Source organism: Schistocerca americana, unplaced genomic scaffold, assembly GCF_021461395.2.
Source record: "Schistocerca americana isolate TAMUIC-IGC-003095 unplaced genomic scaffold, iqSchAmer2.1 HiC_scaffold_19, whole genome shotgun sequence".
NCBI lineage: Eukaryota > Metazoa > Arthropoda > Insecta > Orthoptera > Acrididae > Schistocerca > Schistocerca americana.
Window position 1 is genome coordinate 6,233,708 of NW_025725895.1, and position 24,938 is coordinate 6,258,645.

The window sequence follows — 24,938 nt, forward strand, 5'->3', positions numbered from 1 at the left end:
ATAACTAGTGTCACAGGAATAGTTAAAAACATAGACAGTTAGAAGAGTCAGTCTTCTTGTACTTAAGTCGGCATTGTGCCCTTTCTATTTAATTCCGATGCAATATCTGTGTATCATCGTCAATAAGAGCGTCCAAGTGATATAGTAAACCTGAAGTGAAGCATCGGAATCTATAACTAGTGTCACAGGAATGGTTCAAAACATAGACAGTTAGAAGAGTCAGACTTCTTCTACTTATGTCGGCATTGTGCCATTTCTATCTAATTCCGATTTAATTTCTGTGTTTCATCGTCAATGAGAAGGTCCAAGGGATACTGTAAACCTGAAGTGAAGCTTCCGAAACCATTACTAGTGTCACAGGAATGGTTCAAATCATAGACAAAAAGAAGAGTCAGTCTTCTTGTACTCAAGTCGGCATTGTGCCTTTTGCATTTAATTCCGATGCAATTTCTGTGATTCATCGTCAATACGAAGGTCAGAGGGATACACTAAAACTGAAGTGAAGCATAGGAATCTATAACTAGTGTCACAAGAATGGTTCAAAGCAGTCGGTAAGAAGAGTCAGCCCACTTGTACTTACGTCGGCATCGTGCCTTTTGTATACAATTCCGATGAAATTTCTGTGTTTCATCGTCAATAAGAAGGTCCAAGGGATACAGTAAATCTGAAGTGAAGCATCGGAATCTATAACTAGTGTCACAGGAATGGTTCAAAACATAGACAGTAAGAAGGGTCAGACTTCTTGTACTTAAGTCGGCATTATGCCCTTTTCAAATTAATTCCGATGCAATTACCGTGTTTCATCGTCAATAAGAAGGTCAGAGGGATACAGTAAACCTGAAGAGAAGCATCGGAATCTCCAACTAGTGTCACAGGAATGGTTCATAACATAGTCAGTAAGAAGAGTCAGTCTTCTTGTACTTAAGTCGGCATTGTGCGTTTTGTATTTAATTCCGATGCAATATCTGTGTTTCATCGTCAATACGAAGGACCAAAAGATACAGTAAACCTGAAGTGAAGCATCGGAATCTATATCTAGTGTCACAGGAATGGTTCAAACATAGTCAGTAAGGAGAGTCAGTCTTCTTAAACTGAAGTCGGCATTGTGCCATTTGTATTTAATTCACATGCAATTTCTGTGTTTCATCGTCAATAAGATGGGCAGAGGGATACAGTAAACCTGAAGAGAAGCATCGGAATCTCCAACTAGTGTCACAGGAAAGGTTCATAACATAGTCAGTAAGAAGAGTCAGTCTTCTTGTACTTAAGTCGGCATTGTGCGTTTTGTATTTAATTCCGATGCAATATCTGTGTTTCATCGTCAATACGAAGGACCAAGGGATACAGTAAACCTGAAGTGAAGCATCGGAATCTATAACTAGTGTCACAGGAATGGTTCAACACAGTCAGTAAGAAGAGTCAGTCTTCTTGTACTTACGTCAGCATTGTGCCTTTTGTATTTAATTCCGATAAAATTTCTGTGTTCCATCGTCAATAAGAATTTCAGAGGGATACAGTAGACCTGAAGTGTAGCATCGGAATCTATAACTAGTGTCACAGGAATGGTTCAATACATAGACAGTAGGAAGAGTCAGTCTTCTTCTACTCAAGTCGGCATTGTGCCTTTTGTATTTAATTCCGATGCAATTTCTGTGTTTCTTCGTCAATAAGAAGGTCCAAGGAATTCAGTAAACCTGAAGTGAATCATCGGAATCTAAAACTAGTGTCACAGGAATGTTTCAGAACATAGACAGTAGGAAGAGTCAGTCTACATGTACTTAAGTCGGCAATGTGACTTTCGTTTTTAATTTCGATGCAATTTCTGTGTTTCATCGTCAATAAGAAAGTCAGAGGGATACAGTAAACCTGAAGTGAAGCATCGGAATCTATAACTAGTGTCACAGGAATGGTTCAAATCATTGACAGTAAGAAGAGTCAGTCTTCTTGTACTTAAGTCGGCATTGTGACCTTTCTATTTAATTCCGATGCAATTTCTGTGTTTCATCGTCAATAAGAACGTCCAAGGGATACAGTAAAACTGAAGTGAAGCATCGGAATCTATAACTAGTGTCACAGGAATGGTTCAAAACATAGACAGTAGGAAAAGTCAGTCTTCTTGTACTTGAGTCGGCATTGTGCCTTTTCTATTTCTTTCCGATGCAATTTCTGTGTTTCATCGTCAATAAGAAGGTCCAAGGGATACAGAAAATCTGAAGTGAAGCATCGGAAACTATAACTAGTGTCACAGGAATGGTTCAAAACATAGACAAAAGAAGAGTCAGTCTTCTTGTACTCAAGGCCCCAATGTGCATTTTGCATTTAATTCCGATGCAATTTCTGTGATTAATCGTCAATAAGAAGGTCAGAGGGATACAGTGAACCTGAAGTGAAGCATCGGAATCTATAACTAGTGTCACAGGAATGGTTCAAAACAGTCGGTAAGAAGAGTCAGTCCTCTTGTACTTAGGTCGGCATCGTGCCATTTGTATTTAATTCCGATGCAATTTCTGTGTTCCATCGTCAATAAGAAGGTCCAAGGGTTAAAGTAAATCTGAAGTGAAGCATCGGAATCTATAACTAGTGTTACAGGAATGGTTCAAAACATAGTCAGTAAGGAGAGTCAGTCTTCTTGAACTTAAGTCGGCATTGTGCCATTTGTATTTAATTCACATGCAATTTCTGTGTTTCGTCGTCAATAAGATGGTCAGAGGGATACAGTAAACCTGAAGTGAAGCATCGGAATCTATAACTAGTGTCACAGGAATGGTTCAAAACAAAGTCAGTAAGAAGAGTCAGTCTTCTTGTAATTAAGTCGGCGTTGTGCCATTTGTATTTAATTCCGATGCAATTTCTGTGTTTCATCGTCACTAAGATGGTCAGAGGGATACAGTAAACCTGAAGTGAAGCAACGGAATCTATAACTAGGGTCACAGGAATGGTTCAAAGCAGTCAGTAAGAAGTGTCAGTCTACTAGTACTTACGTCGGCATTGTGCCTCTTGTATTTAATTCCGATGCAATTTCTGCGTTCCATCGTCAATAAGAATTTCAGAGGGATACAGTAGACCTGAAGTGTAGAATCGGAATCTATAACTAGTGTCACAGGAATGGTTCAAAACATAGACAGTAGGAAGAGTCAGTCTTCTTGTACTTAAGTCGGCATTGTGACCTTCCTATTTAATTCCGATGCAATTACTGTGTTTCATCGTCAATAAGAAGGTCCAAGGGATACAGAAAACCTGAAGTGAAGAATCGGAATCTATAACTAGTGTCACTGGAATGGTTCAAAACATAGACAAAAAGAAGAGTCAGTCTTCTTGTACTCAAGTCGGCATTGTGCATTTTGCATTTAATTCCGATGCAATTTCTGTGGTTCATCGTCAATATGAAGGTCAGAGGGATACAGTAAACCTGAAGTGAAGCATCGGAATCTATAACTAGTGTCACAGGAATGGTTCAAAACAGTCGGTAAGAAGAGTCAGTCTTCTTGTACTTAGGTCGGCATCGTGCCATTTGTATTTAATTCCGATGCAATTTCTGTGCTCCATCGTCAATAAGAAGGTCCAAGGGTTACAGTAAATTTGAAGTGAAGCATCGGAATCTATAACTAGTGTCACAGGAATGGTTCAAAACATAGACAGTAAGAAGAGTCAGACTTTTTGTACTTTAGTCGGCATTATGCATATTTCAATTTAATTCCGATTCAATTACTATGTTTCATCGTCAATAAGAAGGTCCGAGGGATACAGTAAACCTGAAGTGAAGCATCGGAATCTATATCTAGTGCCACAGGAACGGTTCAAAACATAGTCAGTAAAGAGAGTCAGTCTTCTTGAACTTAAGTCGGAATTGTGCCATTTGTATTTAATTCACATGCAATTTCTGTGTTTCGTCGTCAATAAGATGGTCAGAGGGATACAGTAAACCTGAAGTGAAGCATCGGAATCTATAACTAGTGTCACAGGAATGGTTCAAAACACTCAGTAAGAAGAGACAGTGTTCTTGTACTTAAGTCGGCATTGTGCCTTTTGTATTTAATTCCGATGCAATTTCTGTGTTTCATCGTCAATAAGAAGGTCAGAGGGATACATTAAACCTGAAGTGTAGCATCGGAATCTATAACTAGTGTCACAGGAATGGTTCAAAACATAGACAGTAGGAAGAGTCAGTCTTCTTGTACTTAAGTCGGCATTATGCCTTTTGTATTTAATTCCGATGCAATCTCTGTGTTACATCGTCAATAAGAAGGTCCAAGGGACTCAAAAAACCTGAAGTGAAGCATTGGAATCTATAACTAGTGTCACAGGAATGGTTCAAATCTTAGACAGTAAGAAGATTCAGACTTCTTGCACTTAAGCCGGCATTGTGCCTTTTGTATTTAATTCCGATGCAATTTCTCTGTTTCATCGTCAATAAGAACGTCCAAGGGATACAGTAAACATGAAGTGAAGCATCGTAATCTATTCCTAGTGTCACAGGAATGGTTCAAAATATAGACAGTAGGATGAGTCAGTCTTCTTGTACTTGAGTCGGCATTGTGCCTTTTGTATTTAATTCCGATGCAATTTCTGAGATTCATCGTCAATAAGAAGGTCCAAGGGAGTCAGTAAACCTGAAGTGAAGCATCGGAATCTATAACTAGTGTCGCAGGAATGGTTCAAAGCATAGACAGTAAGAGAGGTCAGTCTTCTTGTACTTAAGTCGGCATTGAGCCTTTTGTATTTAATTCCGATGCAATTTCTGTGTTTCATCGTCAATAAGAATATCAGAGGGATACAGTAATCCTGAAGTGAAGCATCGGAATCTATAACAAGTGTCACAGGAATGGTTAAAAACATAGACAGTAGGAAGAGTCAGTCTTCTTGTACTTATGTCAGCATTGTGCCTTTTCTATTTAATTCCGATGCACTTTCAGTGTTTCATCGTCAATAAGAAGGTCAGAGGGATACAGTAAACCTGAAGTGAAGCATCGGGATCTGTAACTAGTGTCACAGGAATGGTTCAAAACAAAGTGAGTAAGAAGAGTCAGTCTTCTTGTACTTAAGTCGGCGTTGTGCCTATTGTTATTAAATTCCGATGCTATTTCTGTGGTTCATCGTCAATAAGAAGGTCCAAGGGATACAGGGAACCTGAAGTGAAGAATCGGAATCTATAACTAGTGTCACAGGAATGGTTCAAAACATAGACAGTAAGAAGAGTCAGACTACTTGTACATAGGTCGGAATTAAGCCCTTTTCTATTTAATTCCGATGCAATTACTGTGTTTCATCGTCAATAAGAAGGTCAGAGGGATACAGTAAACCTGATGTGAAGCATCGGAATCTGTAACTGGTGTCACAGGAATGGTTCTGAACATAGTCAGTAAGAAGAGTCAGTCTTCTTGTTCTTAGGTAGGCATTGTGGTTTTTGTATTTAATTCCGATGCAATATCTGTGTTTCATCGTCAATACGAAGGTCCAAGCGATACAGTAAACCTAAAGTGAAGCATCGGAATCTGTATCTAGTGTCACAGGAATGGTTCAAAACATAGACAGTAAGTAGAGTCAGTCTTCTTGTACTTAAGTCGGCATTGTGCCATTTGTATTTAATTCCGATGCAATTTATGCTTTTCATCGTCAATAAGAAGGTCAGAGGTATACAGTAAACCTGAAGTGAAGCATCGGAATCTACAACTAGTGTCACAGGAATGCTTCAAAACAGTCAGTAACAAGAGTCAGTCTACTTGTACTTACGTCGGCATTGTGCCTTTTGTATTTAATTCCGATGCAATTTCTGTGTTCCATCGTCAATAAGAATTTCAGAGGGTTACAGTAGACCTGAAGTGTAGCATCGGAATTTATAACTAGTGTCACAGGAATGGTTCAAAACATAGACAGTAGGAAGAGTCAGTCTTCTTGTACTTATGTCGGCATTGTGACCTTCCTATTTAATTCCGATGCAATTACTGTGTTTCATCGTCAATAAGAAGGTCCAAGGGATACAGAAAACCTGAAGTGAAGAATCGGAATCTATAACTAGTGTCACTGGAATGGTTCAAAACATAGACAAAAAGAAGAGTCAGTCTTCTTGTACTCAAGTCGGCATTGTGCATTTTGCATTTAATTCCGATGCAATTTCTGTGGTTCATCGTCAATATGAAGGTAAGAGGGTTACAGTAAACCTGAAGTGAAGCATCGGAATCTATAACTAGTGACACAGGAATGGTTCAAAACAGTCGGTAAGAAGAGTCAGTCTTCTTGTACTTAGGTCGGCATCGTGCCATTTGTATTTAATTCCGATGCAATTTCTGTGCTCCATCGTCAATAAGAAGGTCCAAGGGTTACAGTAAATTTGAAGTGAAGCATCGGAATCTATACCTAGTGTCACAGGAATGGTTCAAAACATAGACAGTAAGAAGAGTCAGACTTTTTGTACTTAAGTCGGCATTATGCCCATTTCAATTTAATTCCGATGCAATTACTGTGTTTCATCGTCTATAAGAAGGTCCGAGGGATACAGTAAACCTGAAGTGAAGCATCGGAATCTATATCTAGTGCCACAGGAACGGTTCATAACATAGTCAGTAAGGAGAGTCAGTCTTCTTGAACTTAAGTCGGAATTGTGCCATTTGTATTTAATTCACATGCAATTTCTGTGTTTCGTCGTCAATAAGATGGTCAGAGGGATACAGTAAACCTGAAGTGAAGCGTCGGAATCTATAACTAGTGTCACACGAATGGTTCAAAACACTCACTAAGAAGAGACAGTGTTCTTGTACTTAAGTCGGCATTGTGCCTTTTGTATTTAATTCCGATGCAATTTCTGTGTTTCATCGTCAATAAGACGGTCAGAGGGATACATTAAACCTGAAGTGTAGCATCGGAATCTATAACTAGTGTCACAGGAATGGTTCAAAACATAGACAGTAGGAAGAGTCAGTCTTCTTGTACTTAAGTCGGCATTATGCCTTTTGTATTTAATTCCGATGCAATCTCTGTGTTTCATCGTCAATAAGAAGGTCCAAGGGACTCAATAAACCTGAAGTGAAGCATTGGAATCTATAACTAGTGTCACAGGAATGGTTCAAATCTTAGACAGTAAGAAGTTTCAGACTTCTTGCACTTATGCCGGCATTGTGCCTTTTGTATTTAATTCCGATGCAATTTCTCTGTTTCATCGTCAATAAGAACGTCCAAGGGATACAGTAAACATGAAGTGAAGCATCGGAATCTATTCCTAGTGTCACAGGAATGGTTCAAAATATAGACAGTAGGATGAGTCAGTCTTCTTGTACTTGAGTCGGCATTGTGCCTTTTGTATTTAATTCCGATGCAATTTCTGAGATTCATCGTCAATAAGAAGGTCCAAGGGAGTCAGTAAACCTGAAGTGAAGCATCGGAATCTATAACTAGTGTCACAGGAATGGTTCAAAGCATAGACAGTAAGAGAGGTCAGTCTTCTTGTACTTAAGTCGGCATTGAGCCTTTTGTATTTAATTCCGATGCAATTTCTGTGTTTCATCGTCAATAAGAATATCAGAGGGATACAGTAATCCTGAAGTGAAGCATCGGAAGCTATAACTAGTGTCACAGGAATGGTTAAAAACATAGACAGTAGGAAGAGTCAGTCTTCTTGTACTTATGTCAGCATTGTGCCTTTTCTATTTAATTCCGATGCACTTTCAGTGTTTCATCGTCAATAAGAAGGTCAGAGGGATACAGTAAACCTGAAGTGAAGCATCGGGATCTGTAACTAGTGTCACAGGAATGGTTCAAAACAAAGTGAGTAAGAAGAGTCAGTCTTCTTGTACTTAAGTCGGCGTTGTGCCTATTGTTATTAAATTCCGATGCTATTTCTGTGGTTCATCGTCAATAAGAAGGTCCAAGGGATACAGGAAACCTGAAGTGAAGAATCGGAATCTATAACTAGTGTCACAGGAATGGTTCAAAACATAGGCAGTAAGAAGAGTCAGACTACTTGTACATAGGTCGGCATTAAGCCCTTTTCTATTTAATTCCGATGCAATTACTGTGTTTCATCGTCAATAAGAAGGTCAGAGGGATACAGTAAACCTGAAGTGAAGCATCGGGATCTGTAAATAGTGTCACAGGAATGGTTCAAAACAAAGTGAGTAAGAAGAGTCAGTCTTCTTGTACTTAAGTCGGCGTTGTGCCTATTGTATTAAATTCCGATGCTATTTCTGTGGTTCATCGTCAATAAAAAGGTCCAAGGGATACAGGAAACCTGAAGTGAAGAATCGGAATCTATAAATAGTCTCACAGGAATGGTTCTAACATAGACAGTAAGAAGAGTCAGACTACTTGTACATAGGTCGGCATTAAGCCCTTTTCTATTTAATTCCGATGCAATTACTGTGTTTCATCGTCAATAAGAAGGTCAGAGGGATACAGTAAACCTGATGTGAAGCATCGGAATCTGTAACTGGTGTCACAGGAATGGTTCAAAACATAGTCAGTAAGAAGAGTCAGTCTTCTTGTTCTTAGGTAGGCATTGTGCCTTTTGTATTTAATTCCGATGCAATATCTGTGTTTCATCGTCAATACGAAGGTCCAAGCGATACAGTAAACCTGAAGTGAAGCATCGGAATCTGTATCTAGTGTCACAGGAATGGTTCAAAACATAGACAGTAAGTAGAGTCAGTCTTCTTGTACTTAAGTCGGCATTGTGCCATTTGTATTTAATTCCGATGCAATGTCTGTGTTTCATCGTCAATAAGAAGGTCAAAAGAATACAGTACACCTCAAGTGAAGCATCGGAATCTATAACTAGTGTCACAAGAATGGTTCAAAACAGTCTGTAAGAAGAGTCAGTCTGCTTGTACTTAAGTCGGCATTGTGCCTTTTGTATTTAATTCCGATGCACTTTATGCTTTTCATCGTCAATAAGAAGGTCAGAGGTATACAGTAAACCTGAAGTGAAGCATCGGAATCTATAACTAGTGTCACAGGAATGCTTCAAAACAGTCAGTTACAAGAGTCAGTCTACTTGTACTTACGTCGGCATTGTGCCTTTTGTATTTAATTCCGATGCAATTTCTGTGTTCCATCGTCAATATGAAATTTCAGAGGGTTACAGTAGACCTGAAGTGTAGCATCGGAATCTATAACTAGTGTCACAGGAATGGTTCAAAACATAGACAGTAGGAAGAGTCAGTCTTCTTGTACTTAAGTCGGCATTGTGACCTTCCTATTTAATTCCGATGCAATTACTGTGTTTCATCGTCAATAAGAAGGTCCAAGGGATACAGAAAACCTGAAGTGAAGAATCGGAATCTATAACTAGTGTCACTGGAATGGTTCAAAACATAGACAAAAAGAAGAGTCAGTCTTCTTGTACTCAAGTCGGCATTGTGCATTTTGCATTTAATTCCGATGCAATTTCTGTGGTTCATCGTCAATATGAAGGTCAGAGGGATACAGTAAACCTGAAGTGAAGCATCGGAATCTATAACTAGTGTCACAGGAACGGTTCAAAACAGTCGGTAAGAAGAGTCAGTCTTCTTGTACTTAGGTCGGCATCGTGCCATTTGTATTCAATTCCGATGCAATTTCTGTGCTCCATCGTCAATAAGAAGGTCCAAGGGTTACAGTAAATTTGAAGTGAAGCATCGGAATCTATAACTAGTGTCACAGGAATGGTTCAAAACATAGACAGTAAGAAGAGTCAGACTTTTTGTACTTAAGTCGGCATTATGCCCATTTCAATTTAATTCCGATGCAATTACTGTGTTTCATCGTCAATAAGAAGGTCCGAGGGATACAGTAAACCTGAAGTGAAGCATCGGAATCTATATCTAGTGCCACAGGAACGGTTCAAAACATAGTCAGTAAGGAGAGTCAGTCTTCTTGAACTTAAGTCGGAATTGTGCCATTTGTATTTAATTCACATGCAATTTCTGTGTTTCGTCGTCAATAAGATGGTCAGAGGGATACAGTAAACCTGAAGTGAAGCATCGGAATCTATAACTAGTGTCACAGGAATGGTTCAAAACACTCAGTAAGAAGAGACAGTGTTCTTGTACTTAAGTCGGCATTGTGCCTTTTGTATTTAATTCCGATGCAATTTCTGTGTTTCATCGTCAATAAGAAGGTCAGAGGGATACATTAAACCTGAAGTGTAGCATCGGAATCTATAACTAGTGTCACAGGAATGGTTCAAAACATAGACAGTAGGAAGAGTCAGTCTTCTTGTACTTAAGTCGGCATTATGCCTTTTGTATTTAATTCCGATGCAATTTCTCTGTTTCATCGTCAATAAGAACGTCCAAGGGATACAGTAAACATGAAGTGAAGCATCGGAATCTATTCCTAGTGTCACAGGAATGGTTCAAAATATAGACAGTAGGATGAGTCAGTCTTCTTGTACTTGAGTCGGCATTGTGCCTTTTGTATTTAATTCCGATGCAATTTCTGAGATTCATCGTCAATAAGAAAGTCCAAGGGAGTCAGTAAACCTGAAGTGAAGCATCGGAATCTATAACTAGTGTCACAGGAATGGTTCAACGCATAGACAGTAAGAGAGATCAGTCTTCTTGTACTTAAGTCGGCATTGAGTCTTTTGTATTTAATTCCGATGCAATTTCTGTGTTTCATCGTCAATAAGAATATCAGAGGGATACAGTAATCCTGAAGTGAAGCATCGGAATCTATAACAAGTGTCACAGGAATGGTTAAAAACATAGACAGTAGGAAGAGTCAGTCTTCTTGTACTTATGTCAGCATTGTGCCTTTTCTATTTAATTCCGATGCACTTTCAGTGTTTCATCGTCAATAAGAAGGTCAGAGGGATACAGTAAACCTGAAGTGAAGCATCGGGATCTGTAACTAGTGTCACAGGAATGGTTCAAAACAAAGTGAGTAAGAAGAGTCAGTCTTCTTGTACTTAAGTCGGCGTTGTGCCTATTGTTATTAAATTCCGATGCTATTTCTGTGGTTCATCGTCAATAAGAAGGTCCAAGGGATACAGGAAACCTGAAGTGAAGAATCGGAATCTATAACTAGTGTCACAGGAATGGTTCAAAACATAGGCAGTAAGAAGAGTCAGACTACTTGTACATAGGTCGGCATTAAGCCCTTTTCTATTTAATTCCGATGCAATTACTGTGTTTTATCGTCAATAAGAAGGTCAGAGGGATACAGTAAACCTGAAGTGTAGCATCGGAATCTATAACTAGTGTCACAGGAATGGTTCAAAACATAGACAGTAGGAAGAGTCAGTCTTCTTGTACTTAAGTCGGCATTATGCCTTTTGTATTAAATTCCGATGCTATTTCTGTGGTTCATCGTCAATAAAAAGGTCCAAGGGATACAGGAAACCTGAAGTGAAGAATCGGAATCTATAAATAGTCTCACAGGAATGGTTCTAACATAGACAGTAAGAAGAGTCAGACTACTTGTACATAGGTCGGCATTAAGCCCTTTTCTATTTAATTCCGATGCAATTACTGTGTTTCATCGTCAATAAGAAGGTCAGAGGGATACAGTAAACCTGATGTGAAGCATCGGAATCTGTAACTCGTGTCACAGGAATGGTTCAAAACATAGTCAGTAAGAAGAGTCAGTCTTCTTGTTCTTATGTAGGCATTGTGCCTTTTGTATTTAATTCCGATGCAATATCTGTGTTTCATCGTCAATACGAAGGTCCAAGCGATACAGTAAACCTGAAGTGAAGCATCGGAATCTGTATCTAGTGTCACAGGAATGGTTCAAAACATAGACAGTAAGTAGAGTCAGTCTTCTTGTACTTAAGTCGGCATTGTGCCATTTGTATTTAATTCCGATGCAATGTCTGTGTTTCATCGTCAATAAGAAGGTCAAAAGGATACAGTACACCTCAAGTGAAGCATCGGAATCTATAACTAGTGTCACAAGAATGGTTCAAAACAGTCAGTAAGAAGAGTCAGTCTGCTTGTACTTAAGTCGGCATTGTGCCTTTTGTATTTAATTCCGATGCAATTTATGCTTTTCATCGTCAATAAGAAGGTCAGAGGGATACAGTAAACCTGAAGTGAAGCATCGGAATCTATAACTAGTGTCACAGAAATGCTTCAGAACAGTCAGTAACAAGAGTCAGTCTACTTGTACTTACGTCGGCATTGTGCCTTTTGTATTTAATTCCGATGCAATTTCTGTGTTCCATTGTCAATAAGAATTTCAGAGGGTTACAGTAGACCTGAAGTGTAGCATCGGAATCTATAACTAGTGTCACAGGAATGGTTCAAAACATAGACAGTACTAAGAGTCAGTCTTCTTGTACTTAAGTCGGCATTGTGACCTTCCTATTTAATTCCGAAACAATTTCTGGGTTTCATCGTCAATAAGAAGGTCCAAGGGATACAGAAAACCTGAAGTGAAGAATCGGAATCTATAACTAGTGTCTCAGGAATGGTTCAAAACATAGACAAAAAGAAGAGTCAGTCTTCTTGTACTCAAGTCGGCATTGTGCATTTTGCATTTAATTCTGATGCAATTTCTGTGATTCATCGTCAATAAGAAGGTCAGAGGGATACAGTAAACCTGAAGTGAAGCATCGGAATCTATAACTAGTGTCACAGGAATGGTTCAAAACAGTCGGTAAAAAGAGTCAGTCTTCTTGTACTTAGGTCGGCATTGTGCCATTTGTATTCAATTCCGATGCAATTTCTGTGTTCCATCGTCAATTAGAAGGTCCAAGGGTCACAGTAAATCTGAAGTGAAGCATCGGAATCTATAACTAGTGTCACAGGAATGGTTCAAAACATAGACAGTAAGAAGAGTCAGACTTTTTGTACTTAAGTCGGCATTATGCCCATTACAATTTAATTCCGATGCAATTACTGTGTTTCATCGTCAATAAGAAGGTGAGAGGGATACAGTAAACCTGAAGTGAAGCATCGGAATCTGTAACTAGCGTCACTGGAATGGTTCAAAGCATAGACAGTAAGAAGAGTCAATCTTCTTGTACTTAAGCCGGCATTGTGCCTTTTCTATTTAATTCCGATGCAATTTCTGTGTTTCATCGTCAATAAGGAGGTCCAAGGAATTCAGTCAACCTGAAGTGAAGCATTGGAATCTATAACTAGTGTCACAGGAATGGTTCAAATCATAGACAGTAAGAAGAGTCAGTCCTCTTATTCTTAAGTCGGCATTGTGCCTTTGTATTTAATTCCGAAGCAATTTCTGTGTTTCATCGTCAATAAGAGCGTCCAAGGGATGCAGTAAACCTGAGGAGAATCATCGGAATCTATAACTAGTGTCACCGGAATGGTTCAAAACGTAGACAGTAGGAAGAGTCAATCTTCTTGTACTTAAGTCGGCATTGTGCTTTTTCTATTTAATTCCGACGCAATTTCTGTGTTTCATCGTCAATAAGAAGGTCCAAGGGATACAGTAAGCCTGACGTGAAGCATCGGAATCTATAACTAGTGTCACAGGAATGGTTCAACACAAGTACAAAAATAATAGTCAGTCTTCTTGTACTTAAGTCGGCATTGTGCCATTTGAATTTCATTCCGATGCAATTTCTGTGATTCATCGTCAATAAGAAGGTCCAAGGGGTACAGTAAACCTGAAGTGAAGCATGGGAATCTATAACTAGTGTCACAGGAATTTTTCAAAACATAGATAGTAAGAAGAGTCTGTCTTCTTGCACTTAAGTCGGCATTGTGCCATTTGTATTTAATTCCGATGCAATTTCTGTGTTTCATCGTCACTAAGAAGGTCAGAGGGATACAGTAAACCTGAAGTGAAGCATCGGAATCTATAACTAGTGTCACAGGAATGGTTCAAAGCAGTCAGTAAGAAGAGTCAGTCTACTTGTACTTACGTCGGCATTGTGCCTTTTGTATTTAATTCCGATGCAATTTCTGTGTTCCATCGTCAATAAGAATTTCAGATGGATACAGTAGACCTGAAGTGTAGCATCGGAATCTATAACTAGTGTCACAGGAATGGTTCAAAACATAGACAGTAGGAAGAGTCAGTCTTCTTGTACTTAAGTCGGCATTGTGACCTTCCTATTTAATTCCGATGCAATTTCTGTGTTTCATCGTCAATAAGAAGGTCCAAGGGATACAGAAAACCTGAAGCTAAGAATCGTAATCTATAACTAGTGTCACAGGAATGGTTCAAAACATAGACAAAAAGAAGAGTCAGTCTTCTTGTACTCAAGTCGGCATTGTGCATTTTGCTTTTAATTCCGATGCAATTTCTGTGATTCATCGTCAATAAGAAGGTCAGAGGGATACAGTAAACCTGAAGTGAAGCATCGGAATCTATAACTAGTGTCACAGGAATGGTACTAAACAGTCGGTAAGAAGAGTCAGTCTTCTTGTACTTAGGTCGGCATCGTGCCATTTGTATTTAATTCCGATGCAATTTCTGTGCTCCATCGTCAATAAGAAGGTCCAAGGGTTAAAGTAAATCTGAAGTGAAGCATCGGAATCTATAACTAGTGTCACAGGAATGGTTCAAAACATAGACAGTAAGAAGAGTCAGACTTTTTGTACTTAAGTCGGCATTATGCCCATTTCAATTTAATTCCGATGCAATTACTGTGTTTCATCGTCAATAAGAAGGTCCGAGGGATACAGTAAACCTGAAGTGAAGCATCGGAATCTATATCTAGTGTCACAGGAATGGTTCAAAACATTGTCAGTAAGGAGAGTCAGTCGTCTTGAACTTAAGTCGGAATTGTGCCATTTGTATTTAATTCACATGCAATTTCTGTGTTTCGTCGTCAATAAGATGGTCAGAGGGATACAGTAAACCTGAAGTGAAGCATCGGAATCTATAACTAGTGTCACAGGAATGGTTCAAAACACTCAGTAAGAAGAGACAGTGTTCTTGTACTTAAGTCGGCATTGTGCCTTTTGTATTTAATTCCGATGCAATTTCTGTGTTTCATCGTCAATAAGAAGGTCAGAGGGATACATTAAACCTGAAGTGTAGCATCGGAATCTATAACTAGTGTCACAGGAATGGTTCAAAACATAGACAGTAGGAAGAGTCAGCCTTCTTGTACTTAAGTCGGCATTGTGCCTTTTGTATTTAATTCCGATGCAATCTCTGTGTTTCATCGTCAATAAGAAGGTCCAAGGGACTCAATAAACCTGAAGTGAAGCATTGGAATCTATAACTAGTGTCACAGGAATGGTTCAAATCTTAGACAGTAAGAAGATTCAGTCTTCTTGTACTTAAGCCGGCATTGTGCCTATTGTATTAAATTCCGATGCTATTTCTGTGTTTCATCGTCAATAAGAAGGTCAGAAGGATACAGTACACCTCAAGTGAAGCATCGGAATCTATAACTAGTGTCACAAGAATGGTTCAAAGCAGTCAGTAAGAAGAGTCAGTCTTCTCGTACTTAAGTCGGCATTGTGCCTTTTGTATTTAGTTCCGATTCAATTTATGCTTTTCATCGTCAATAAGAAGGTTAGAGGGATACAGTACACCTGAAGTGAAGCATCGGAATCCATAACTAGTGTCACAGGAATGGTTCAAAACAGTCAGTAAGAAGAGTCAGTCTACTTGTACTTACGTCGGCATTGTGCCTTTTGTATTTAATTCCGATGCAATTTCTGTGTTCCATCGTCAATAAGAATTTCAGAGGGATACAGTAGACCTGAAGTGTAGCATCGGAATCTATAAGTAGTGTCACAGGAATGGTTCAAAACATAGAGAGTAGGAAGAGTCAGACTTCTTGTACTTAAGTCGGCATTGTGACCTTCCTATTTAATTCCGATGCAATTTCTGTGTTTCATCGTCAATAAGAAGGTCCAAGGGATACAGAAAGCCTGAAGTGAGGAATCGGAATCTATAACTAGTGTCACAGGAATGGTTCAAAACAGTCACTAAAAAGAGTCAGTCTTCTTGTACTTAGGTCGGCATCGTGCCATTTGTATTCAATTCCGATGCAATTTCTGTGTTCCATCGTCAATAAGAAGGTCCAAGGGTCACAGTAAATCTGAAGTGAAGCATCGGAATCTATAACTAGTGTCACAGGAATGGTTCAAAACATAGACAGTAGGAAGAGTCAGACTTTTTGTACTTAAGTGAGCATTATGCCCATTTCAATTTAATTCCGATGCAATTACTGTGTTTCATCGTCAATAAGAAGGTCAGAGGGATACAGTAAACCTGAAGTGAAGCATCGGAATCTATAACTAGTGTCCCAGGAATTTTTCAAAACAGTCGGTAAAAAGAGTCAGTCTTCTTGTACTTAGGTCGGCATCGTGCCATTTGTATTCAATTCCGATGCAATTTCTGTGTTCCATCGTCAATAAGAAGGTCCAAGGGTCACAGTAAATCTGAAGTGAAGCATCGGAATCTATAACTAGTGTCACAGGAATGGTTCAAACATAGACAGTAAGAACAGTCAGTCTTCTTGAACTTAAGTCGGCATTGTGCCATTTGTATTTAATTCACATGCAATTTCTGTGTTTCGTCGTCAATAAGATGGTCAGAGGGATACAGTAAACCTGAAGTGAAGCATCGGAATCTATAACTAGTGTCACAGGAATGGTTCAAAATATAGACAGTAGGATGAGTCAGTCTTCTTGTACTTGAGTCGGCATTGTGCCTTTTGTATGTAATTACGATGCAATTTCTGAAATTCATCGTCAATAAGAAGGTCCAAGGGACTCAGTAAACCTGAAGTGAAGCATCGGAATCTATAACTAGTGTCACAGGAATGGTTCAAAGCATAGACAGTAAGAAAGGTCAGTCATCTTGTACTTAAGTCGGCATTGAGCCTTTTGTATTTATTTCCGATGCAATTTCTGTGATTCATCGTCAATAAGAAGGTCAGAGGGATACAGTAATCCTGAAGTAAAGCATCGGAATCCATAACTAGTGTCACAGGATTGGTTAAAAACATAGACAGTAGGAAGAGTCAGTCTTCTTGTACTTAAGTCAGCATTGTGCCTTTTCTATTTAATTCCGATGCACTTTCTGTGTTTCATCGTCAATAAGAAGGTCCAAGGTATACAGTAAACATGAAATGAAGCATCGGAATCTATTACTAGCGGCACAGGAATGTTTCAAAACATAGACAGTAGGAAGAGTCAGTCTACATGTACTTAAGTCGTCATTGTGCCTTTTGTATTTAATTCCGACGCAATTTCTATGTTTCATCGTCAATAAGAAGGTCAGAGGGATACAGTAAACCTGAAGTGAAGCATCGGAATCTGTAACTGGTGTCACAGGAATGGTTCAAAACATAGTCAGTAAGAAGAGGCAGTCTTGTTGTTCTTAGGTAGGCATTGTGCGTTTTGTATTTAATTCCGATGCAATATCTGTGTTTCATCGTCAATAAGAAGGTCCAAGCGATACAGTAAACCTGAAGTGAAGCATCGGAATCTGTATCTAGTGTCACAGGAATGGTTCAAAACATAGACAGTAAGTAGAGTCAGTCTTCTTGTACTTAAGTCGGCATTGTGCTATTAATATTTAATTCCGATGCAATGTCTGTGTTTCATCGTCAATAAGAAGGTGAGAAGGATACAGTACACCTCAAGTGAAGCATCGGAATCTATAACTAGTGTCACAAGAAAGGTTCAAAACAGTCAGTAAGAAGAGTCAGTCTTCTTGTACTTAAGTCGGCATTGAGCCTTTTGTATTTAATTCCGATGCAATTTCTGTTTTTCATCGTCAATAAGAAGGTCAGAGGGATAGAGTAAACCTGAAATGAAGCATCGGAATCTGTAAATAGCGTCACAGGATTTGTTCAAAACATAGACAGTAAGAAGAGTCAGTCTCCTTGTACTTAAGGCGGCATTGTGCCTTTTCTATTTAATTCCGATGCAATTTCTGTGTTTCATCGTCAATAAGGAGGTCCAAGGAATTCAGTAAACCTGAAGTGAAGCATCGGAATCTATAACTAGTGTCACAGGAATGGTTCAAATCATAGACAGTAAGAAGAGTCAGTCCTCTTGTACTTAAGTCGGCATTGTGTCTTTTGTATTTAATTCCGATGCAATTTCTGTGTTTCATCGTCAATAAGAACGTCCAAGAGATACAGTAAACCTGAGGAGAAGCATCGGAATCTATAACTAGTGTTACAGGAATGGTTAAAAACATAGACAGTAGGAAGAGTCAGTCGTCTTGTACTTAAGTCGGCATTTTGCCTTTTCTATTTAATTCCGACGCAAGTTCTGTGTTTCATCGTCAATAAGAAGGTCCAAGGGATACAGTAAGCCTGAAGTGAAGAATCGGAATCTATAACTAGTGTCACAGGAATTTTTCAAAGCATAGACAGTAAGAAGAGTCTGTCTTCTTGTACTTTAGTCGGCATTGTGCCTTTTGTAATTACTTCCGATTCAGTTTCTGTGTTTCATCGTCAACAAGAAGGTCAGAGGGATACAGTAATCCTGAAGTGAAGCATCGGAATCTATAACTGGTGTAACAGGAATGGTTCAAATTATAGAAAGTAGGAAGAGTCAGTCTTCTTGTACTTAAGTCTGCATTGTGAATTTTCTATTTAATTCCGATGCAATTTCTGTGTTTCATCGTCAATAAGGAGGTCCATGGGATACAGTAAACCTGAAGTGAAGCATAGGAATCTATAACTAGTGTCACAGCAATGGTTCAAAACATAGACAAAAAGACGAGTCAGTCTTCTTGTACTTAAGTCGGCATTGTGCCCTTTGTATTTAATTCCGATGCAATTTCTGTGTTTCATCGTCAATAAGAAGGTCAGAGGGATAGAGTAAACCTGAAGTGAAGCATCGGAATCAATAACTAGTGTCACAGGAATGGTTCAAAACAGTCACTAAGAAGAGTCGGTCTTCTTGTACTTCAGTCGGCATTGGGCCTTTTGTATTTAATTACGATGCAATTTCTGTGTTTCATCGTCAATAAGAAGATCAGAGGGATACAGTAAACCTGAAGTGTAGCATCGGAAACTATAACTAGTGTCACAGGAATAGTTCAAAACCTAGACAGTAGGAAGAGTCAGTCTTCTTGTACTTAAGTCAGCATTGTGCCTTTTGTTTATAATTCCGATGCAATTTCTGTGTTTCATGGCCTATAAGAAGGTCCAAGGCATACAGTGAACCTGAAGTGAAGCATCGGAATCTATAACTAGTGTCACAGGAATTGTTCAAAGCATAGACAGTAAGAAGAGTCAGTCTTCTTGTACTTAAGTCGTCATTGTGCCGTTTGTATTTAATTCCGACGCAATTTCTATGTTTCATCGTCAATAAGAAGGTCAGAGGGATACAGTAAACCTGAAGTGAAGCATCGTGATCTGTAACTAGTGTCACAGGAATGGTTCAAAACAAAGTCAGTAAGAAGAGTCAGTCTTCTTGTACTTAAGTCGGCGTTGTGCCTATTGTATTAAATTCCGATGCAATGTCTGTGGTTCATCCTCAATAAGAAGGTCCTAGGGATACAGGAAACGTGAAGTGAAGAATCGGAGTCTACAACTAGTGTCACAGGAATGGTTCAAAACATAGACAGTAAGATGAGTCAGACTACTTGTACATAGGGCGGCATTAAGCCCTTTTCTATTTAATTCCGATGCAATTACTGTGTTTCATCGTCAATAAGAAGGTCAGAGGGATACAGTAAACCTGAAGTGAAGCATTGGAATCTCTAACTGGTGTCACAGGAATGGTTCAAAATATAGTCAGTAAGAAGAGTCAGTCTTCTTGTTCTTAGGTAGGCATTGTGCGTTTTGTATTTAATTCCGATGGAATATCTGTTTTTCATCGTCAATAAGAAGGTCAGAGGGATAGAGTAAACCTGAAATGAAGCATCGGAATCTGTAACTAGCGTCACAGGAATTGTTCAAATCATAGACAGTAAGAAGAGTCAGTCTCCTTGTAATTAAGGCGGCATTTTGCCTTTTCTATTTAATTCCGATGTAATTTCGGTGTTTCATCGTCAATAAGGACGTCCAAGGAATTCAGTAAACCTGAAGTGAAGCATCGGAATCTATAACTAGTGTCACAGGAATGGTTCAAATCATAGTTAGTAAGAAGTGTCAGTCCTCTTGTACTTAAGTCGGCATTGTGCCTTTTGTATTTAATTCCGATGCAATTTCTGTGTTTCATCGTCAATAAGAACGTCCAAGGGAGACAGCAAACCTGAGGAGAAGCATCGGAATCTATAACTAGTGTTACAGGAATGGTTCAAAACATAGACAGTAGGAAGAGTCAGTCTTCTTGTACTTAAGTCGGCATTGTGCCTTTTCTATTTAATTCCGACGCAATTTCTGTGTTTCATCGTCAATAAGAAGGTCCAAGGGATACAGTAAGCCTGAAGTGAAGCATCGGAATCTATAACTAGTGTCACAGGAATGGTTCAAAACATAGACGAAAAGAAGAGTCAGTCTTCTTGTACTTAAGTCGGCATTGCACAATTTTTATTCCATTCCGATGCAATTTCTGTGATTCATCGTCAATAAGAAGGTCCAAGGGGTACAGTAAACCTGAAGTGAAGCATAGGAATCTATAGCTAGTGTCACAGCAATGGTTCAAAACATAGACAAAAAGACGAGTCAGTCTTCTTGTACTTAAGTCGGCATTGTGCCTTTTGTATTTAATTCCGATGCAGTTTCTGTGTTTCATCGTCAATACGAAAGTCCAAGTGATACAGTAAACCTGAAGTGAAGCATCGGAATCAATAACTAGTGTCACAGGAATGGTTCAAAGCAGTCAGTAAGAAGTGTCGGTCTTCTTGTACTTAAGTCGGCATTGTGCCTTTTGTTTATAATTCCGATGCAATTTCTGTGTTTCATGGCCTATAAGAAGGTCCAAGGCATTCAGTAAACCTGAAGTGAAGCATCGGAATCTGTAACTAGCGTCACAGGAATGGTTCAAATCATAGACAGTAAGAAGAGTCAGTCCTCTTGTACTTAAGTCGGCATTGTGCCTTTTGTATTTACTTCCGATGCAATTTCTGTGTTTCATCGCCAATAAGAACGTCCAAGGGATACAGTAAACCTGAAGTGAAGCATCGGAACCTATAACTAGCGTCACAGGAATGGTTCAAAACATAGACAGTAGGAAGAGTCAGTCTTCTTGTACCTAAGCCGGCATTGTGCCTTTTCTATTTAATTCCGATGTAATTTCTGTGTTTCATCGTCAATAAGAAAGTCAGAGGGATACAGTAAACCTGAGGTGAAGCATCGGAATCTGTAAATAGCGTCACAGGAATGGTTCAAATCATAGACAGTAAGAAGAGTCAGTCTTCTTGTACTTAAGTCGGCATTGTGCCTTTTCTATTTAATGCCGATGTAATTTCTGTGTTTCATCGTCAATAAGAAGGTCCAAGGGATACAGTAAACCTGAAGTGAAGCATCAGAATCTAAACTAGTGTCACAGGAATGGTTCAAAACATAGACAAAAAGCGGAGTCAGTATTCTTGTACTTAAGTCGGCATTGTGCATTTAGTATTTAATTCCGATGCAATTTCTGTGTTTCATCGTCAATAAGGAGGTCAGAGGGATACAGTAAACCTGAAGTGAAGCATCGGAATCTATAACTAGTGTCACAGGAGTGGTTCAAAACATAGACAGTGGGAATAGTTAGTCTTCTTGTACTTAAGTCGGCATTGTGCCTTTTGTATTTAACTCCGATGCACTATCAGTGTTTCATCGTCAATAAGAAGATCCCAGGGATACAGTAAACCCGAAATGAATCTTCGGAATCTATAACTAGTGTCACAGGAATGGTTCTAAACATAGACAGTAGGAAGAGTCAGTCTTGTTGTACTTAAGTCGGCATTGTGCCCTTTCTATTTCATTCCGATGCACTTTCTGTGTTTCATCGTCAATAAGAAGGTCCAAGGGACGCAACAAACCTGAAATGAAGCATCTGATTGTATAACTAAGGTCTTAGGACTGTTTCAATACATAGACAGGAGGAAGAGTCAGTCTTGTTGTACTTAAGTTGGCATTGTGCCTTTTCTATTTAATTCCGATGCAATTTCTGTGTTTCATCGTCAATACGAAGGCCAGAGGGATACAGTAAACCTGAAGTGAAGCATCGGAATCTATAACTAGTGTCACAGGAATGGTTCAAATCATAGTCAGTAATATGAGTCAGTCTTCTTGTACGTAAGTCGGCATTGTGCCTTTTGTATTTCATTCCGATGCAATTTCAGTGTTTCATCGTCAATAAGAAGGTCAGAGGGATATAGAAAACCTGAAAGGAAGCATCGTAATATGTAACTAGTGTCACAGGAATGGTTCCAAACATAGTCAGTAAGAAGAGTCAGTTTCCTTGTACTTAAGTCGGCATTGTGCCTTTTCTATTTAATTCCGAAGCAATTTCGGTGTTTCATCGTCAAAAAGAAGGTCCATAGGATACAGTAAACCTAAAGTGAATCATCGGAATCTATAACTTGTGTCACAGGAATGGTTCAAAAAATAGTCTGTACGAAGAGTCAGTCTTCTTGTACTTAAGTCGGCATTGTGCCTTTTGTATTTAATTCCGATGCAATTTCTGTGTTTCATCGTCAATAAGAAGGTCCAAGGGAAACAGTAAACCTGAAGTGAGGCATCGGAATCTATAACTAGTGTCACAGGAATGGTAAAAACATAGACAAAAAGAAGAGTCAGTCTTCTTGTACTTAAGTCGGCATTGTGCCCTTTGTATTTAATTCCGATGCAATTTCTGAGTTTCATCGTCAATAAGAAAGTCAGAGGGATACAGTAAACCTGAAGTGAAGCATCGTAATCTATAACTAGTGTCACAGGAATGGTTCAAAACAGTCAGTAAGAAGAGTCAGTCTTCTTGTCCTTATGTCGGCATTGTGCCTTTTGTATTTAATTCCGATGCAATTTCTGTGTTTCAACGTCAATAAGAAGGTCCAAGGGATACAGTGAACCTGAAATGAAGCATCGGAAACTATAACTAAGGTGACAGGACTGTTTCATACATAGACAGTAGGAAGAGTCAGTCTACATGTACTTACGTCGGCATTGTGCCTTTTGTATTTAATTCCGATGCAATATCTGTGTTTCATCGTCAATACGAAGGTCCAAGGGATACAGTGAACCTGAAATGAAGCATCGGAAACTATAACTAAGGTGAATGGACTGTTTCAAACGTAGACAGTAGGAAGAGTCAGTCTACATGTACTTACGTCGGCATTGTGCCTTTTGTATTTATTTCCGATGCAATTTCTGTGTTTCATCGTCAATAAGAAGCTCAGAGGGATACAGTAAACCTGAAGTGCAGCATCGGAATCTATAACAAGTGTCGCTGGAAAAGTTCAAAACATAGACAGTTGGAAGAGTCAGTCTTCTTGTACTTAAGTCGGCATTGTGCCTTTTGCTTATAATTCCGATGCAATTTCTGTGTTTCATGGCCTATAAGAAGGTCCAAGGCATTCAGTAAACCTGAAGTGAAGCATCGGAATCTGTAACTAATGTCACAGGAATTGTTCAAAGCATAGACAGTAAGAAGAGTCAGTCTCCTTGTACTTAAGGCGGCATTGTGCCTTTTCTATTTAATTCCGATGCAATTTCTGTGTTTCATCGTCAATAAGGAGGTCCAAGGAATTCAGTAAACCTGAAGTGAAGCATCGGAATCTATAACTAGTGTAACAGGAATCTTTCAAATCATCGACAGTAAGAAGAGTCAGTCCTCTTGTACTTAAGTCGGCATTGTGCCTTTTGTATTTAATTCCGATGCACTTTCTGTGTTTCATCGTCAATAAGAAGGTCCAAGGGACACAGTAAGCCTGAAATGAAGCATCGGAATCTATAACTAGCGTCACAGGAATGTTTCAAAGCATAGACATTAGGAAGAGTCAGTCTACATGTACTTAAGTCAGCATTGTGCCTTTTGTATTTAATTCCGATGCAATTTCTGTGTTTCATCGTCAATAAGAAGGACCAGGGGATACAGTAAACCTGAAGTGAAGCATCGGAATCTATAACTAGTGTCACAGGAATGGTACAAAATATAGACAGTAAGAAGAGTCAGAAATCTTGTACTTAAGTCGGCATTATGCCCTTTTCCATTTAATTCCGATGCAATTACTGCGTTTCACCGTCAATAAGAAGGTCAGAGGGATACAGTAAACCTGAAGTGAAGCATCGGAATCTCTCACTAGTGACACAGGAATGGTTCAAAACACAATCAGTAAGAAGAGACAGTCTTCTTGTACATAAGTCGGCATTGTGCCTTTTCTATTTACTTCCGATGCAATTTCTGTGTTTCATCGCCAATAAGAACGTCCAAGGGATACAGTAAACCTGAAGTAAAGCATCGGAACCTATAACTAGCGTCACAGGAATGGTTCAAAACATAGTCAGTAGGAAGAGTCAGTCTTCTTGTACCTAAGTCGGCATTGTGCCTTTTCCATTTAATTCCGATGCAATTTCTGTGTTTCATCGTCAATAAGAAAGTCAGAGGGATACAATAAACCTGCGGTGAAGCATCGGAATCTGTAAATAGCGTCACAGAAATGGTTCAAATCATAGACAGTAAGAAGAGTCAGTCTTCTTGTACTTAAGTAGGCATTGTGCCTTTTCTATTTAATTCCGATGTAATTTCTGTGTTTCATCGTCAATAAGAAGGTCCAAGGGATACAGTAAACCTGAAGTGAAGCATCGGAATCTAAACTAGTGTCACACGAATGGTTCAAAACATAGACAAAAAGAGGAGTCAGTCTTCTTGTACTTAAGTCGGCATTGTGCCTTTAGTATTTAATTCCGATGCAATTTCTGTGTTTCATCGTCAATAAGAAGGTCAGAGGGATACAGTAAACCTGAAGTGAAGCATCGGAATCTATAACTAGTGTCACAGGAGTGGTTCAAAACATAGACAGTGGGAATAGTTAGTCTTCTTGTACTTAAGTCGGCATTGTGCCTTTTGTATTTAACTCCGATGCACTATCTGTGTTTCATCGTCAATAAGAAGATCCCAGGGATACAGTAAACCCGAAATGAAGCATCGGAATCTTTAACTAGTGTCACAGGAATGGTTCTAAACATAGACAGTATTAAG